This window comes from Aotus nancymaae, unplaced genomic scaffold, assembly GCF_030222135.1.
Source record: "Aotus nancymaae isolate 86718 unplaced genomic scaffold, 86718_ANA_hifiasm-v0.15.2.pri h1tg000016l, whole genome shotgun sequence".
In the NCBI taxonomy this organism is placed as follows: domain Eukaryota; kingdom Metazoa; phylum Chordata; class Mammalia; order Primates; family Aotidae; genus Aotus; species Aotus nancymaae.
The window spans coordinates 21453079-21467894 of record NW_026988428.1 but is presented as its reverse complement, the minus strand read 5'-3'; the positions used below and the strand labels follow the sequence as shown (position 1 = coordinate 21467894).

Here is a 14816-nt window from a genome sequence, read left to right as displayed (position 1 = left end):
TCCTACTTAATATTCCTGTTTTGCCCAGGAGCACGTGGTGAGTGAGCAATCAGTGTTTGCCTGCCACAGAACTGGGAACAGAAGAAAGTGATTCACATGCTGTGTGTTTCTCAGGGAAAGACAGTTCTGGTCTTTGGTCTGGAACGTATGGAGAGAGGTGCGGAAAAATCCTTAGAAAATTAAAGGCTTTTCTTGGGAATAGGACTAAAAGGGTGAGCAGCTGTTTACCTAGCTGGTACCAACCCCAGTGTGCCACCTGAAATTTCTCCATTACATAGTCATTATTTTGTTTTCTGAGTTTTAAGGAGAGTAAGGAAGGGTGGGACATTAAATGTATTCACATTAATATGCTTTGTAACTTAACAGAGGACTTTCTCTTAGAAGGGCTGCAGGATATAGTGGAGAGGGTATAGTCAGCCTGGGTACAAACCTATGTTAAGTAGATGAGAGGTCTTGGGCATGTTTAAATTACCTGGCACTCAGCTTTCTGTACTATAAAATCAGCAAAAATGATAACTGACACTGCACATAAAGTGTGCTTGATTCGAGGAAGGTACTCAGTAAACATAGTCACTTCTAGGGACTTACAGTCCTTGGTCTCTAAAAAGTATATGGGAGAAGAGGAAAGTAAAATAGGTGGGGTACTGAATATACAATATCAACCTAAAAAATGATAGACTTTGAATGAACTAGGATAACACACCACATAAATTTATCACTGCATGGGTTAGACCAGTTCTCTTAGTATTAATAGGTTCTGAGTCAGGATTTTGACTGCTACTGACTTGTGTGGCTTTGGGCAAGTTGCTTAACTTTTGTGCCTCTGTTTACTTATGTATAAAATGGGGATAATAATACTTCCTACATTGTGAGAGTGTTGTGAAAGTGCCTGCAGTCTTCAGATAAAAGATAGTATGTGACTACCAGAGTAGTTATTATTAGTCTATAAAGTTCTTTAGGAACCATGGATGAAAGAGATTATTGAGGTACAAAGCTCTGTGTTTTATTATTATTATCATTTATTATACCTTTTGTCTTTACCATTCTCAATATTCCCGAAGGTATATTTCACAGCCGGACTGCTTCCAACATTGCACCAATGTATTTAGCTGAGTCAGTCCTAAATTGCAAGATGTTTGCGTATCATCAATCTTTATGTATAGCGTTCTGATGAAATAATCCTCAAAGACTCGGAGCTTGGTTTCTCAACCTCAGCACTATTGACATTTGGGGCTGGATAATTCTTTGTTGTCCTGTTTAGCAGCATCCTGGGCTTCTGCCTGTTAGATACCAATAAGAACCCACCACCTGTATTGTGACATTGCCAAATGTTCCCTGGGATAAAATTCTTCCCCCATTGAACACCTCTGAGTTAGCCTAAAATAACCAGTTTTTAGCTATGCACTTGCCTTTAATAATAAAAAGAAATATGATAATGCCGACAAAACATTCATTTTAATATGTCAGAGTGAAACCTATTCTGGATGTTAAAGTCTTAATGCTTTTGAGGCATGGTATTATTAATATGTATGGATAGCTATTATATTGGGAAGTAGCCATTTTGCCTTAAATGCAGATATTTCTGGAGCATATGTAATTCATCCTCTAACACAAAAATATTACATGTGCATACTATAAAAAATTACATACTTTAGTTCTACAAGGAATACAACAAAAAACAGCAATCCTCTCTCTACCTTACCCACTCTGAAAACCTTACCCAAAACTTTAAACTTTTTAAACTGTTTACAGATCTTCATATTTTTTATGTGTATATCTGCTATTGTATGTCTTGATTTTTCCATTTTTAGATATCTCATAGAAGAAGATTTAGCTCTAATATACTAATGACAAAAATACTTTTCATACTCCTACACTACAAATATATTTATATCATGATTTTTATTGAATAAACATTCAATGTTTTTAGTATTATGACTATACAACTACTGTTCACAGCTGAGTCATGTAGTGTACTATGATTGCATTTTTTTACAACTGTTTTTCCTTGTTGCACAACTATACCTTTTGTTTTAACCATTTTTCTGCAGTTTAATCTTGCCTCTTTTTTTATCATCTTTTTTCTTATATACTAGTCCTGAGCTTATACCCAAATTTTCCTCCTCTCAATGAAGTTAATCACATTGAGTAAGCTATTAGTTCTGTTCTATCTTATTCTCTCATTTTTGGGGGGAGGGCAGGGAGAAACATCTCTTCTGGAGCCCTCCATCCCCTGCTTTAATGTGGTTGTTGATTTTTTTTTCTTTTTTTCTTTTGGAGACGGAGTCTTACTCTGTCGCCCTGGCTTGAGTGCAGTAACACGATCTCAGCTTACTGCAACCTCCACCTCCAGGGTTCAAGTAATTCTCCTGCCTCAGCCTCCCAAGGAGCTGGGACTACAGGCACACACTGCCACACCTACCTAATTTTCTGTATTTTAGTAGAGACAAGGTTTCACTGTGTTGCCCAAGCTGGTTTCAAACTCCTGAGCTCAGGCAATCTGCCGATCTCGGCCTCCTGAAGTGCTGAGATTACAGGCATGAGCCATTGCACCTGGCTTAATCTGGATTGATTTTAAGGCTTGTTGCTTTGCAGTCATCCTGGGATTATGCTTCTCTAACATCTTGAGAATCATTTTCTCTGCAGACTTCTTGTTTCCTTAATTCCATACTTTTCTCTTGTTTCTCCCCTTCATTTTAGTGAAGTATATCCTCAGTATATTCTGAAGATAGTATAATTCATTCTTAGAGACCTTGCATATTGGAAAATGTGTTAAATTCATCTTCACACTTGATTAATAGTTTGGTGAAGCATAGGACTCTAGGTTAAAAATTATTGTCCTTCATAATTTTGAAGGCATTGCTATATTATATTCTAGTTTCCAGAGTTGCTGTTTAGAAAACCAATGGCATTTTGATTGCATTGTATCTTCTGTCTCGAAATTTTTGCATTTTCTTACCCAGATCCTCTGAAATATCCTGAAGATATGCTCTGATTGGGTCTTTTATCATTATTATGTTAGGCATTCAGTGGATTTTTTAAATTAGGTATCTGCCTTCCAGTTGGGAAATTTTCTTATTCTCTTTCTTTGATAAGACATTCCTTTTACTTTCTCTGTTCCCACCTTCTGGAACTCCTGTTAAGTAGGTATTGGACTGCTAGAAGTTCTCTAACAATTTTTTTATCTTTTCTCTTTTTTCGTTTCTTTGGCATGTTATTCTACTTTCAGTGAAATTTCCTTCACTTTATATGCCAGTTCTTCTATAGAATTTTCTGTTTCTGACTGTTTATTTTCTAATCTCTTTCTTATTCTCTAGACATTTTTTTCTCTAGCATCTTGTCCTTATGACACATATTGAGCATTTTTTTCTCCCTAAGCAAATTGCCTACTTTTTAAAATTTGTTTTAATCTTCATCTTTCATGTTAGAGCACTTCCTCATCAGTCTGCTGTTTATTCATATTTAAGACTGAAGAACTGAAAAGCTCACTGCACTCACTGAAAGCTCTTCTGTGAAAGGGAAGAGCTTGTTGACTGATGGTCCTCATTTAGGGAGCCGTTGTTTGACCCCAGGGATTTTTCTGGAGGCGTGCATCAAATACAGCATCTGTGGAGCTTCTCTTTTGGCTCAATAATTTTCCGTGAGTAAAACTGTATTTCTGCTTGTGTTGTCAGTTGCCAATGTTTTCAGATGCCAAGTAGGGAAAGGAGACTGACAGAGTCTCATTACTCAATATGCGGATTTTCACATAATCCCTTTACTTGGTATATCTGACATACCCAGTTTCAGGGCTTTTGTAATTCAACATCTGTAAACGTGAACTTCCAGTCCTCTGCCAGGATCAGGAGAGATAGCTTCCTTGCTACTGAGCCCTGCAGAGGGGATTTGATAATTTGTTTATCGTGTAGGTTTCAACTGATCTTTCTGTTTTCACCCCCATCCTTCACTGTTTCAGAGGTATATGCTGCTGCCTCCAATTTCTGAATCTTTTTTCAGGGCTCTGCAAGACAAAAAAAAAGATTACTTCTTATTGGCTTTGTCTCCTGTAGGTTGTTGGAATTTACCTTTCTCCGCTCTGCTAAAGTCTGCTTCCTATCTTTAATCTTCCAAAATTTTGTTCTTACTGCTCATCCTCTTTGTTGTTACTGGTTTATCATTTTACTTTGGTTTTAGTGAAGTTACTTGAGGAAGTAAAGATAAACGTGTGTTCAACCTGTTATATTGAATAGGAAGTCCAATACATCCATTTTGCAGATTTCCAGTTACTTTGCAATCTATTCCATAAGTCCAGATCAGCAGAGACCTCTACATCTTATTTCTGTCTTCAGTGAGTTACATCATAAGCCCATATTGATGTACACTATAAGAAAGAGCTCTAAAAATTGGTTTTATTTTCTATAGGCTGTTTTTGAAGGCCCATTACATTACATAATGTTTCTATTATTAAAAACCTAGAAAAAATTCTGATATCCATATTAAAAATAGATGTGGTTCTCTTTTGCAACTGTTTTTTAACCATTTAGTAAAACTATTTTTATATAGCTAGTGAATATTCTATTTCCAATTGCCTATAGGTAATCTTAGACCAGATTTTTGGCCTATCCAGGGAAGACCTAGATTTTATGATCCCTGAAGCTTACATAATTTGGTGGACTTTCTATAAGAAAAAGAATCCATAAGAAAATAAATATTTAGAATAAGTGAAAAATTATTTTAAATTATGAATGTTAACAAATTGACAAATGCCACAAATATCACAAAAATCCAGAAAAAAATCCCTATTCATTTCCTGACACATTTCTATGCCATTTTGTATGCATTTTATTATTGATATTATTTATTGATGCATAAAGTACATATCTTTACATGCAGATATATCCACTATTTGTAGTACAAGTATATAAGTTTATGTATCACAAACACAAGAACTCTGATAAATTTTACATCAAAAAAATTCTACTTCAAAAAAGAAAATGATGTATTGGCCATTCATAATTTTATCTCTAGCATTGTATCATATATTCCTGATAGGAAAGAATATCTGTTCCTGATAGAATATAAAATGCCAATGAAAACTTAATTCTCTGCTTATTTTACATGTCTTATGATTGGAAGAATTTCCCATAGACTGGCTTTAGTACTATAAGACTATACTACTCTCCACAAAAAGCAACTCATTGTTCCTGTCATCAGTGTACTTCCAAGTTACTCTTACTTACTGAGGACTTTAACTTCTAGCTGACCTTCTTCCTCTCCACACCTCTTTATGTCCAGTTCTTAGTGATAACATCTACAAACGTAATTTATCCAGGCTCCTGGCATCTCAAATACTTGACCTCCTCACTCCAAATAATGTTTTTCCTCTTTACTCCCCACTTTAGCTAGATATCTCTTGACTTTGTCATCATCAGTAAGTGCATCTTCAAAATCTCAGTTCTGAACATTCCATTTTTAAAACACTACCACCTAACTCTTAAGCACACTTCTGTCATACCCCCAGTCCAACCATTTTTTAATCTATTGATCCTACCAGTTTTTCATTATCTATCCTTCCTTTCCATGTCCTAACTTCCTTCCTCAGCTTCAGTTCTAAAGTTTATAATTATTACGCTCTTCTGTGTATACCTGCTCAGCTAAAGAAGGATAGTTAAAAACACTATGGCATGCTTCCTAACCCTACTTTAATGCATGACCACAGTCTCAACTAGGCAGTCCCTCCTATCTGGCAATCCTGCAATCCTAGTAAGCTTGCCCTCTGGTATACCAAAATGACTAGCTTATATCAATCTTTTAAGCCTCTAATACCACCTTATACCAACCTCACTCTCAGTTGATGAGCTTGACTTCACACTTGACTAACTAAAGCAGCACCACTCAGAGTAGGGCTTATCTTCCCAAGACAGCTTTACCCAATCTTCCTGCATCTGGATCTGCTCTCTGCCTTCTTATTTTAAATGAAGTTATCTGCTCCTCTTAAAGGCTGTCCTGCCATCTGTGTCTTTCCTCATTTGAGGGTTTTGCTTCTACAATTATACTCTCAAGCATTATCAGTTTCTTCTTCTCTATTAAATCACTCCCTCAGCATACAAACGAGCTCTAGTAATTCCGTCTGTATTAGTTTTCTCTTTATTGTAACAAATTTCCACAGACTTAGCATCTTTAAAAAGACACACACACACACACACCCCTTTGTCATCTTACAGTTCTGTAGGATACAAGTGCAACCTGGGTCTCACTGGGCTAAAATCAAGAGGCTGGCAAGGCTGCATTCCCTTGTGGAAGCTCTTGAGAACAATCTATGCTCTTGCCCTTTCCAGCCTCTAAGAGGCCACCCACATTCCTTGGCTGGTGGTCCTCTTCTCTCAGAGCAAATAATGGTGCATCTCTCTGCCTTTCCTCCATAGTCACATCTCCCTGGGATTCTCTCTTTTGCCTCCATGTTCTACTTTTAAGGATCATTGGGACCACCTGAATAATCCAAGATTTTAAGGTCAGTTGACTAGCAACCATAATTCTATCTTCACCCTTAATTTCCTTTTGCCATGTAACTTAATACATTAGACGTTCCACAGATTAAGGACTGGAAGTTGTGGGAGGCGGTTATCTACCTACTATGCCCGCTTAAAGAAATAAACTTCCTGGCCAGGCTGCAGTTACTGCCGCTGAAGAGAGACAGCGGAGCAGGTCCGAGTGGGGGCGCCAGAGCGAAGGCTGTGGGGAGCCGCGCTGGGACCCACGGGGGGTGGGTGGCGGGGAGGGGAGCGGCAGCCGAGGCAAAGGGGCGCCGAGTGCCGAGCATTGTAGACCAAGGAACCATGGATAGAAGTGTGGGTGAAACAGAAAATGGCAGTGCTTTTCTTGACCTGAAGAAGCTGCTGCCTCCAAATGCCCCCATCGCCATACAAAAGAAAAACTCTTGCATGTAAAAGAACTCCCCCATTCCAAACAGAGGCCTTGCCTTTCTGAAAAATATGACAGTGATGGTGACTGGGACTCTGAGAAGTGGCATGTCTCTCTTTGCCCAGCTTCAGGTCGGAGCTCACCAGTGGAAAGTCTGAAGAAAGAGTTAGATACAGACCGGCCTTCCGTGGTGTGCAGGATAGTAGATCCACCAGAGAATGTGAGAGAAAATGACTTAGATGTTGTTCTCAGCCCTCACAGATAGAGCTTTGGAGGGGGATGCCACGTGACAGCTGCTGTTAGCTCCTGGTGCTCAGGAAGTCCGTTAGAAAAAGACAGTGATGGGCGTCCTCTGCTTGGTGGAGGTAGGATTGACAGTGGGAGGATAATCTCTGCCCAGACCTTTGAGAAGGATCACCGTTTTAGCGATAAAGCGCTGCGGTACTTGAGAGACAAGAAACTGAGAGAGGGACTTCAGGGACAAGCGTTTCAAGAGAGAGTTTGGGGATAGTAAGCATGTCTTTGGTGAGCATAGAAGAAATAATTCTTACACAGAAGAGAACCAAAAGGGTTCTCAGCTGGACCCACAAGTCAGTCTGAAACCATCAAACTGACTGCCTTCAGTGATAACATACTAGAAGATCACAAAGGGAGAAAAAGAACAAGGCAATGGGACAGCCTCTGTGAAGTAGAGTGCAATGGAGGAGTGGCTGAAGAGGATGAGGTAGAGGTCATCCTTGCACAGGAGTCTGTGGCTGATCAAGAAGTGCCAAGGGATGCCGTCTTGCCTGAGCAGTCCCCAGGAGAATTTGACTTTAATGAGTTATTTAACCTTGATAAGGTGTCATGCTTGGCTTCGATGATAGAAGATGTTTTGGGAGAAGAGTCAGTCTCTGCCAGTTAGTTCAGTAAGTGGTTCTTTAACGGGGGCAGATCAGGAAGCTGATCCAGCAGTCTTGGGTCAACACCACATGAAGAGCTACAGAGACTTGCAGATCTGGAGCAAGTCTCTCTCCTGGACAGAACTCGGGGAATTAATTTGCTCCTATACCATTGGAAGACCATATTGAAAATAAAGTGGATATTTTAGAAATGCTACAGAAAGCCACAGTGGATTTGAAACCCTTCTTTCCAGCCTTTCTGCAAATAAAGAAAAACTTAAAGAAAGCTCACATTCAGGGGTTGTGCTTTCAGCGGAGGAGGTAGAAGCAGGACTGAAGGGCTTGAAGGTGGACCAGCAAGTGAAGAATTCAACTCCCTTCATGGCAGAACACCTAGAAGAGACCTTGAGTGCTATAACCAACAATCGACAACTCAAGAGAGATGGAGACATGAGCGCATTCAACAAGCTGGTGAGCATGATGAAGGCAAGTGGGACTTTGCCTTCTCAGCCCAAAGTCAGCCTAAACCCTGAAAGCCATATGATGTCCCCTGCTGAGATTCCAAGCTAGCCTGTCCCTAAGAATATCCTGCAGGAACTTCTGGGTCAACCAGTTCAGAGACCTACTTCTTCCAATCTTCTGAGTGGCATTTTGGGGAGTGTGAAACCTACAACATCTTTACTGGGCCAAAGAGCACTCGCTCCTCCCTTGTCACAGGTGTTTCAAACTTGAGCAGCCTCAGCAGACTACCTTCGTCCAAGAATACCATCACCAATTGGTTTCACATCAGGACCACAGCAGCTACTCGGAGATCCATTCCAAGGCATGTGTAATCCCATGAGCCCCTTCGTGGCCCAGATGAGCCAGCTGGAGTTGCAACAGGGAACTTTAGAGGGGCTGATCTTACCACATGACCTTGCTGTACAGGCAGCAAACTTCTACCAGCCTAGTTTTGGCAAACCACAGGCGGACAGAACCAGAGATGAATTCAGAAACAGCCAATGACCAAGACAGCAGCACCAGTGCATCAAGGAAATTCCTCTTCCCCACCCCTGCTGCCTCCATCACAAGCATGCTTTCTCCTTTCTGTACCCCTACCTCAGTGATTTGTAAGATGTACAAGGGCAAAGAGGAAAGCAAGAAGGAGCTAGCATCTGAAAAAGCAGCTCTTGGTAAAGAGGATATGCAGAAGGCCAGTGAAGAGAATCTCCTGTCATCCAGCTCTGTACCCAGTGCTGATTGAGACTCTTCTCCCACTGCAAATTCAAAACTGTCAGCATTACAGAGGTCTTCGTGTTCCACCCCACTGTCCCAGACCAACCATTACACCAAAGAACAAGATTATCAACCTAAAGCAACTGGGAGAAAAACACCCACCTTGGTATCCCCAGTTCCCACAACACCTTTTCTCCGCCCTGTCCACCAAGTTCCCCTTGTCCCACTTGTCCCTATAGTTTGGCCTGCTCACCAGCTTCACCCACGTTGGTACAGAGGATGCTGGCCCAGGGAGTACATCCACAGCATCTTCCAAGTTTGCTCCAAGCTGGTGTGCTTCCTCCTGTGATGGACTTGACTCATTTACAGGGAATATCTGGCCCTATCCTGGGTCAGCCCTTTTACCCTTTCTTTACCTGCTGCTAGTCACCCTCTCTTAAACCCTCGTCCTGGAATACCTCTGCATCTGGCAATGGTGCAACAGCAGCTACAGCACTGATTTCTGCATCCTCCAGGCTCTGGTTCCTAAGCAGCAGTTGTCAGCATTCAGACAACCACTCAGAACATGCCCAGCTGGTTAGGCCTGCCCCACATGCACTCCCAGCTGAAGCATTACCCCAGCCAGAGGAGCAGCTCCCCCATGGGACTTGCCAAATGGTTTGGCTCAGATGTGCTATAGCAATCCCTGCCCTCCGTGCTCACCAAAGTTGTCAGTGTAGATGAATTGGAATACTGACGGTGAGCAGGGCAAACAGATTCAACTAAGCCTGGACCTGTGGTGGCACCCTGGGCAGGACTCTGTTTCTTCATCTCGGGTTGGTTTTTGGGCTTTTACTTTGGAGCACTCTGTGTGAAGTTGCTTGGGGGAACCCATGAACGTGATGTGGTCCACATTATGATGGAAGGAACTTAACCAGTCAAAAGGAGTGTACATTGTCTGAATACAGGATGCACAATGTTGTCAATCCTGGAAATGGTCTTTCTTTTTGTAAGATACGTGAATGAAGTGTTGGTGTCCTCACCAAGAGGTGGCACCTAAGGGTTCTAAGGAAATAAATGTATAGACCCTTACGTACAGACCTGTGTATAAGCAACTTTTGTATATACGTATAGGATAGCTTTTTTGAACTTATACAGCTGTACATAAAAGTAGCTGATATTAATTAAGCCTGTGTCAACAGTTTGGATTTTTTTCACTTGTACATTTGGGATTTTCTTTTGGTTGATTAAAATTGCATATGCTAAGTGTGTGAATGAAAAATAAGATAGATATAAGATAGATAGATAGAGATAGATAGATAGATAGATAAACTTCCCTTGACTCCAGAATCTTATCTGGTCAATGTTATAATTCACTGTCAAAATTCTTGGAAGGGTTATCTTTAGTCACTGTTGATATTTCCACCCTTACTGTTCTTTCTATAATAATTTCCAAATGGTCATTAGTCTTAGTCACTCCACTTCTTATTCACCACTCTTGTCAAAATTATTGATAAGCTTCATATCTTTTTTATCCTACCTACCTTTCTGTATTATTCAGAACAAATGACTCCCTCATTTTAAAAAATTCTCCTTCTTACAACTTTTTTAAAAATTACCAAAAAAGTTTTCTTTTGTCCTCCATCTTCATTGGATGCTCCTTCTCAGCCTCCTTTACCCACTCTTCCCTGTCTGCTTAATCTGTGAAAACTAAGGTCTTCTCAGTACTTAGTCACTGGCCGCCTTTTCTTCACATACAACACTTTAGCCCTAGGTGATTCCATGGAATACCATTGGTTTAGGAATCACTCTCATATCCCATTTGCCAATTTGACATCTGTATTAGTCAGGGTTCCCCAGAGGGACAAAACTAATAGGAAAAATGTATATATGAAGAGGAGTTTATTAAGGAGTATTAACTCATGTGATAAGGTGAAATCCCACAATAGGCCATCTGCAAGCTGAGGTGCAAAGGAAGCCAGTCTGAGTCCCAAAACCCCAAAAGTAGGGAAGCTGACAGTGCAGCCTTCAGTCTGTGGCCAAAGGCCTGAGAACCCCTGGCAAATCACTGGTGTAAGTCCAAGAGTCCAAAAGCTGAAGAACTTGGAATCTGATGTTCAAGGGCAGGAAGCATTCAGCAAGTGAGAGAGATGAAGGCTGGAAGACCCAGCAAGTCTGCTCTTCCATCTTCTACTTGCTTTATTCTAGCCGCAGCTGATTAGATGGTGCCCACCCAGGTCGAGGTATGGCCTGCCTCTCCCACTCCACTGACTCGAATGTTAATCTCCTTTGGCAGCACCATCACAGACACACCCAGGAGAAATACTTTGCATTCTTCAATCCAATCAAGTTGACACTCCTTATAGATTAACCATCAAAACATCTTCATATGGATGTCTAATAGGCTTCTCAAAATGAACATGGCCAAAAACAACTTCCATCCATTTCCCCATCTGCTTCCACCTTATTCCCCTCTCATTTCTCTCTCATCTTGGTAAATGGTCTCACCATCCATCTAACTGTTAAAGCAAAAACCTGAAAGACTTCTTTGATTCATCTCTCCCTTATCCCATAAATCCAATTCACCATTCTGTTAGCTCCCATTCCAAAATATATTCAAACCTCACAACAACCAGAATGTTCTAAAAATGTAATCAGACCATGTGACTCCCCTGCTCTCAGCCCTCTATAACTCCCTATTTCACTTAAAATCCAAACTCTTTACATTGGTCTTTAAGACCCTGTATGATCTGGTTCCTGCTTTCACCTTTAACATTGATTCTGATGACTCTCCTCATTTTCATTAAACTTAGCTTTTTGTCTGTTCCTAAAATATTCAAAGCTCATATCTTGGTGCTCCTCCACTGCTTAGAAGCATTTGCCCCCAGATCTAGCTATAACCATCATTGAGATCTTAGCTCAACTGGCACCTCCCCAGAAAAAACCTTCTTTGATCACCCAATCTAAAAAAGCCAAATTCTCCACCCTAAACATCAATTACTATTGTATTGCCATTTTATAGTATTCAGAATACTAGTCACCACTAGAAATTATTTGTATATGTTTATTAGCAGTCTCTCCCACTCTAGAATATAAACATACTGAAGCAGACCTCTTGCCTATTGCCTTCACAGCTATATTTCCAACACCAGTAACTCCCAATAAATATTAGGCATTCAACTTAATCTGAGTTCTGTGTATAGATTTAGAAAGGTCTACAAATCAAGTAAGGAAAAAAAGCTTATTGTTCTCCTCAGTGTCTTCCTATTTGTTTTAAATTTGTCTGAACACAAAGGAAATTATTTTTGTTGTCAATTTATGACTTAATGGACTGCTAACAGATACAGAGGCTGAGAAGGAGCATATAATTTTGATATCATGTTATCTGTATATTGTTAGGAAGTTAACATATGCTGCCCTTAAAATAATAGGCATCTTTTGTTTACACCAAGCCTAGCTTAAGTTGAAAAATATCAAAGAAAAGATGGTTCTACAAAGGCAGGTAGGATCGTGGTGGTCAAAAGTAGTTCACATCAACTTCAGGTATTTCTAAGTCACATGACCTTGGGCAAATTACCTAATTTCTCTGCCACAATATTTACCTCGCAGATTATTGGAGGTATTACATGAAATATATCCTTTAAAAAAAATATATAGGGTCTTACTCTATCACCCAGGATAGAGTGCAGTGGCATGGTCATTGCCCACTGCAGCCTCAAACTCCTGGGCTGAAGCAGTCGTCCTGCCTCAGCCTCCCAAGTATCTATGACCGCAGGTGAATACAAAGATGCCCAACTAATTTCTATTTTTAAATTTTTTTGTGGAGACAGGGTCTAGCTGTGTTGCCCAGTCTAGTCTCAAACTCCCAGCTTCAAGTGATCCTCCTGCCCCAGCCTCCCTTATTTAACTTTGACATAACCACTGAACATACTGAGACAGAAAAGCCATAGCATTTTTAATACAAAAAGATTCTTGCCAACAAAATCAGATTTCAGCAAAGCTAAAAGATCATACTTGATCTTGTAAGTATACAGCCAAAAGAAGAAAGTAAGAATTCTTTATGAAAAAGGGGAACTGTCTTAAGACATCAAAGCCAAGATTGAACAATTCAACTAAATTTTTTTTTTTTTTTTTGAGATGGAGTCTCACTCTGTCACCCAGGCTGAAGTGCAGTGGCATGATCTTGGGTCACTGCAACCTCCACATCCCAAGTTCAAGCGAATTTCCTACCTCAGCCTCCTGAGTAGCTGGGACTAAAGGTATGCACCACCACACCCAGCTAATTTTTGTACTTTTAGTACAGACGGTTTCACCATATTGGCCAGGTTGGTCTTGGACTCCTGACCTCAAGTGATCTGCTTGCCTTGGCCTCCCAAATTCTAGAGTCACCATGCCCAGCCTTGTCACCGTGGGCAAACTTGACTACATTTTTTAAAGTGACAATAGGCAGGGCAGTGATGGCTCATGTTTGTTATCCCAACACTTTGGGAGGCCGAGGTAGGATTGTTGAGGCCAGGAGTACATGACCAACTTGGTCACCATAGCAAGACCCTGTTTGTACAAAAAATTAGCCAGGCATGGTGGTGTGCACCTGTAGTCCCAGCTTCTCAGGAGGATTGCTTGAGCATGGCAGTTTGAGGGTAAAATAAGCCAAGATCACATCACTGCACTCAAGCCTGGGTGACACAGTGAGACCCTAACTTAAAAAAAAAAACAACAGTGACAATAAACAAAGTAAAAAGACAAACCACATGTTGAAAGTAGAAATCTGCCTGGCACATAATATAAAGAGAATTATCCAAAATATTGAAAGAACTGTGACAAATCATTGAGGAAAAAAGCAACCATGTTTTTAAAATGGTCTAATCACACTTGTAATCCCAGTGACCCTGGTGGCTGAGGCAGAACTGCTTGAGGCCAGGAGTTTGAGACTAGCCTGGGCAACATAACAAGACCTCATTCCCAAAAATAAAAATTTTAAAAATTAGTTGGGTAGGGTGGCACATGCCTGTAGTCCCAGCTACTTGGGAGGCTGAGGCAGGAGGATCATTTGACCCAGAGAGTTAGAGGCTGCAGTGAGCTATGATTGCACCTGCATTCCAGCTTAAGTGACAGAGTAAGACCCTCACTCAAAAAAAAAATTGCCTAAAAATATGAATAGTCCATTAATAGGAGAAGAAACTGAATGGCAGAAAAATATAGGAAAATATACACAAAAAATGTCAAAACAAAAAGTATCCTTTTATACCTATTGCACTGTCAAAAGTTAATGTCTGATAATGCCAAGGGGTGGTGGGAAAATGAAGGGAAAACTCAAGACTGAGTATAAATTGATCCAATGGAAAACTTTTGGCAATACTTAGTTGAAGATGTAATTTTCCAACAAGTCAGCAACTGCGTTCTTAGATGTCTACCCTAGAGAAATCCTGATCTATACACAAAGACACATGGACATAAATATTTATTGTGGCCAGGCACAGTGGCTCATGCTTGTAATTCTAGCACTCTGGGAGGCCACAGCAGACGTATTGCTTGAACCTAGGAGTTCGAGACTAGCCTGGGCATCATGGTGAAACCCCACCTATACAAAAAATACAAAAATTAGGCAGGTGTGGTGGTGTGCCCTTGTAGTCCCAGCCACTCTGGAGGTTGAGGCAGGAGGATCACTTGAGCCTGGGAGTTGGAGGTTGCAGTGAGCCATGATTGTGCCTCTGCACTCCAGCCTGGGTGACAAAGTGAGACTCCATCACCAAAAAAAAAAAAAAAAAAAAGAGTAGCATTAATCACCATTTTCAACTTTTAGTTTTAGAATGGATATATATATATAATTATACTTTAGCT

The 14816-nt window shown here is 40.5% G+C and overlaps 1 pseudogene; it reads left to right on the top strand.

The window, feature by feature from the left end:
* Positions 1 to 6815: 6815 nt before the first annotated feature.
* On the top strand, positions 6816 to 9732 carry LOC105709890 (eukaryotic translation initiation factor 4E transporter-like; annotated as a pseudogene).
* The last annotated feature ends 5084 nt before the right edge of the window (positions 9733 to 14816 follow it).